The following is a 5,148-nucleotide window of genomic DNA, read 5'->3' as shown; positions in this document are numbered from 1 at the left end:
GGCCTGGCCTGCATCACCCTGGAAAAGGAAGGAGCTCCAAAAATGAGGAGAGGGGAGAGTGCGTAGACTTTGTCGTAAAACGTTGAGGCTCACTCGTGAAAGAAGCTGCGTGAGCCTGCTAATCAGTGCGCCGGGCACGTCACAGTCGTGTGTGCTGAGAGCTCCTACCTTTCTCACGCCGGCTTCTTTCTTCTCAGTCTGACGCTCCAGTAGTTTTTATGTCCTTTAGCCTTACCCTTCATCATCGAGTTTCTCTTCTATTCTTCTCAAGATGCTTTAGAACCGCCCTCCGTGTTTCCAGCCCATCTGTCTCATGTTTTCATCCTGTACCCTCCAACTTCCTAGAACACTTATGTCACTGGCTTCCCCCAAGCCCAGGACCACAGGACCTGTTTTCAGGAGGAACCACCACCAGGCGAGAATGACCCCCGAAGCAGATGTCCGGCTAGCCCAGAAACGGTATCCAGGTCCCGGCGTCAGGAGCTTCACTACCTGGTTCTTGGCTTGTTTGAGGAAAGGGGGAGCCTAGCGTAATGCGGGAGCTCCCATGAAGCCTGCGATGCCAGCGCTGGAGCAGCCCCGTTCCGTTTCTCCCACAAAGTCTAACCACAACACACCAAACTGCAGCAGCTGGGCTGGAGGAGGAAGTCGGGGGAACACGGGAAGAGCCAGAACGTCAAGATCCCGTTTTCTTAGAGCCAAACACTGCCTGCTCCGCTCATTGAAGGGTACTAAGGCGGGGGGGGGGGGCGTCTTCACCTCGCCCCAGTGAATCCTCTTACCAGCTACATGGCATGCACATTTCTCAGCTGCCTTCTCAGGATGAAGAGCGAAAGCGAATCTTTGGTCAGTGTGGGAACCAATTGAGCGCTGAGTAGAATGAAGAGCAGAAGCTCTGGAGTCAGCCTGCCATAGTGTGAACGTGGGTCTCCCACTAACTGATCTGAGGATGTTAGTCCGTACAGCAGCGGTAACAGCAGTGCATACTTACACCATGACGAATAAGCGTGTGAAGCCCTAAGAGCAGTGCTGGGCAAATAGCAAATAATGATTTGAGCTAGTATTTTTTAAAGAAAGATTTATTTTTAATTTTATTTGTTTATTATTATTATTATTATTATTATTATTATTATTATTGTTGTTGTTGTTATTTTATATGACCAGAGAGAGAGAGATAGGAAAAGTGAGAAAGCAAGCTGCCAGGTCCGGGACTTGAACTGCTGTTAGTCACATGGGAGTCCAGCACTTTAACCACCTGCCTGCCCCTTGAGTTAGTATTAATTTCTACTTCTCACATGGTAGATATCATTATTGTATGCAAATAAATTCGCACAACTACGGCCAGTTTTTCTTGCTTCTGCACTCACGTGAAGAGAATATGTCGGTAAGAGGTGTGGCCGGTTCACTGCACAAAACCAGCCGTCCTGACTCTGTGAACATGGGGCGGCCCATGCACACCCGAAGGTAGAGCTACCCAACCTCTAATAAATGATAGGGAAGTTTGTTCCCGTAGGTTCTTGTGAAAATCGCAGCTGTTCTTGTGAAAATGCAGACAGCCTGTCATTATGAAATGTTTCATTACTCGTGAGCTGTTCACACGAGGAGCCCATAAAAACTTTATCATAGAGCCCAGCAGCCCAAGTGCACGAGCCCACCGATCCCTCAGAAGCTCATTATCCTGGTAACGAGTATTCGCTCCCTTGTCATTTCTTCTCTTCAGAGTTTTCTATCGTGGTGCTTCCTTCCAAAGCTAGAGAAACAATTCCAAGGCAAGAAGAAAGAAGAAAAATGGATGTCCCAGATTTCCTAAGGTGGATCTGAAAATGCTTGCACTAGGGGGAACCAGCAGTTAGCGTAATGGCTATGTCGCTGGACTCCCACGTAGTTGACCGCAGTTCGTGTCCTGGACCCGGTGGCTTAAAACTCACGCCGGGCACGTGTGCGTGCATGCCCAAGATCCCGAGAGGAGAATGGAGGAGAAGGGACTGCGGCGTGACCATCCCTCCTGAGGGGTGATTTCTCGCTTTCTGTCTCTATGTCTCTCTCTGTCTGTCTGGCGAGCGCACGCGCCCTACAGTGAAAATCTCTCAAAAAAAAAAAAAAATGCTTGCACTAGGGAAGGAGAAGGAGGGTCACGTGCCAGGCAGGGAGTTCAGAACCGTGAAGAGATGGGTGAGGACCTGAGCAGCCGAGGTGTGGGCCCTAACAGAACACTTGGCATTCTGGATCGCCCTGACACCCATCACCAATCCGTGTGATGGACACGGAATGCGCAGACCTGGCTCTCACAAAGCCCTTCTCAGGAAGGGAAGGGAGGCTCCCTCTTCCTGTCCATGGCCGCCAGGGTGGGAGTGTATAAACAACGTCTCCAACTGCACTCTCACCCAGGCCTTCGCAAGGGCAAACGAGCGTTGGCATGTAATCGTGGTAAGCCAAGGCGGCTTCCCTGATGACCATCCATGACTTCCCTTCGGCAGGTCATAGGTAACTGCTTTTCCTTACACGGACATGATACGGTACAGCCAGATACAACACGATACCACACAATACAACATAGCTCTGTGTATGTGTGTGTGTGTGTGTGTGTGTGTGTGTGTTTGAGAGGTTTTTGCTATAGGGCACGTGTGCTCACCAGAAAAACAGAGAGACATAGAGACAGAAAGCGAGAAATCACCCCCCGGGGGGATGGCCACGCTGCAATCCCTTCTCCTCCATTCTCCTCTCGGGATCTTGGGCACACACGCACACATGCCCGGCGTGAGTTTTAAGCCACTGGGTCCGGGACGTGAACCCGGTCGATTACATGGGAGTCCAGCGACATAGCCATTATGCTAACTGCTGGTCCCAACATAGCTGTGTTGTTCAGGGCCCTCCAGAGCAATGGGACCAACAGGCTAAATACATATGTGAAGAAAAGGGGCCTATAATAGGAATTATCTCACAGGACCACAAGACAGAGAAATCCGAGAGGCTTTGCAAGCTGGGAAAATAGCTGAAAGACGGAAGCAGGTGAGCTGGTGCAGTTCCAGTCTGAGGCCTGAAGGGGACCTCAGGAAATCGCAGGCTTGAGGGCCCTGTGGTTGCTGCTGCTATGAGTCCCGAGTCCAGTGTCCAAAGGCTAAAGAACTCAGTCTACCTGGAAGGAGGAGTGCAAGGGCCAGGAGCTGGCAGGAGCAGAGGTGGAGCGGGCAGAGGTGGGGCAGGCAGAGGTGGGGCCGGCAGAGGTGGGGTGAGCAGAGGTGGGGCGGGCAGAGGTGGGGCGGGCAGAGGTAGAGGAGCGGAGCACAGAGCTTACTCTGGAAGGAAGGACAGAGAGAGGAGAGAGGTGACAGAATCGCGCTTCCTCTGTTTGTCCCCTCCCAGACTCTGAGCTGCAGGGTGTGCCCACTCACACTGAAGGTGGATCTTCCCCTGCCAGCCAATAGTGTGGGGCAACACTCTCACAAACACAGTGGTCGCAGGCCAGCCGGTGGCATGGTGGTGGAGATCCCACAGGATCCCGCATGGTGGGCTGGATCCCACGGGCCAACTGTGCAGCTGAGTCCCAGACCCAGCAGCTGAAAAAACAGGCCAGGGGCACGTGTGCACATACCTCAACTCCCGAAAATAGGAAGAGAGAGGATTGTGACGACCATCATCCTACCTCTGCCAGCACTCTGGCCCTCCGGCAAATTAGAAAAGGGAAGGAGAAGGAGAAGGAGGAGGAGGAGGAGGAGGAGGAGGAGAAGGAGAAGGAGAAGGAGGAGAAGAAGAAATAATGTTTCACCAACCTTCCATCCAGTTCAGTGGAGCTGACACCCAAAATGAACCACCACAATGATACCGCACGATATAATACAGTACAATACACCGCGGTACAGGACCGCACAACGCAACACACGTAATGCAGTGAGACTCAGCACACACGGCCCTACACGGTAAAGTGCAGCACCACGAGATCCGGCACGGCACAGCACGGCACGACACACACCACAGGATGCGGAACAATGCCACAGGACAGTGCGGCGCCCCACGATGGCGAGTGCTGCAGGTAAGCACAGCTCCCCAAGGAGGAAGGAGGGAGCCAGACTCTCGGATTTGCAGCTAGAGCCGTACTTCCCAGACAGCCAGTGCTGAGGGACGTTTTCTATTTGTTTTCATTTCCAACCCATCGCGAGCCATTTCTTACACTAAATAAATGAAAGTAAATCACCGAGGCCCAGAGCAGCGCTGTGCACCGCTAAGATGCTGTGTTCCACAGGCTGAAACCACACCGGAGGCCAGGAGCTTGAGGCTGGCCTGGGAAACAGCGAGACCTTGCCTCAAAAGAGCCAGGTGCGGTCTGCCCACCTTTCCTCCCAGCTGGGAGGCTGAGGAAGGAGGGTCACAATATGTGAGACTCTGTCTTTAAATAAATAAAAACTTCACAAACGAAATAAGAGCCTGCCCCATCGTGTAGTGGTTAAGGGAGCCAGATCGCCTATGGCAGGCCAGGGTGGGTGCGCGCCCCAAATCCCGACATGATGGAGAAATGGAGGAAAGGGATTGTAATGTGATCAGGCCCCATTGCAGGAATCTTCTCTCTCTCTCTCTCTCTCTCTCTCTCTCTCTCTCTCACACACACACACACACACACACACGCAGCCTCTGGCAATATTTTAAAAGGGGGAAAGGAAAAGAAGTAAAAAAGACAAAGTCATACAAAACTAACATAAGGCCAATATTTTGTCAGACTCAACAGAGGTAGCATTCTCTGTCGAACTGCTGCACCTGTGTCTGACCACTCGCTCATTTTGCACTGGTCTCACTATGGGCCTGTGGAGTCCAGGAGCCCTTCTGGCTAACTCAACCCCTGTTCGAACCCTAGGTTTTGAACCGAGGTGGGGGGGCAGAGGCTTCTGGGGACACACGCAGGCTGAAAGTTCATCCTGTGACGAGCTCAGTCGTCCAATAGACACTTCGAGGCTAAGGGGTCGCCTTCCCTGCCCGTCCCTGCACTGGGCTCAGACCAGGTTCTACAAGCACCTCCTGGCATTGGGTCATACCTTGCGATCTGAGCAGCTGGGTGCGGGTCTTCGATTCTCTTGGGAGCCGCTCCATCCCTTCCTCCAGGGTGCTATTATCTGTGCAGGGCGTGGGCCTGCAAGGACCAGAGTACATGGCATTCCT

Source organism: Tupaia chinensis, unplaced genomic scaffold, assembly GCF_000334495.1.
Source record: "Tupaia chinensis unplaced genomic scaffold, TupChi_1.0 Scaffold000346_1, whole genome shotgun sequence".
Lineage (NCBI taxonomy): Eukaryota > Metazoa > Chordata > Mammalia > Scandentia > Tupaiidae > Tupaia > Tupaia belangeri.
This window is presented reverse-complemented; position numbering follows the sequence as displayed.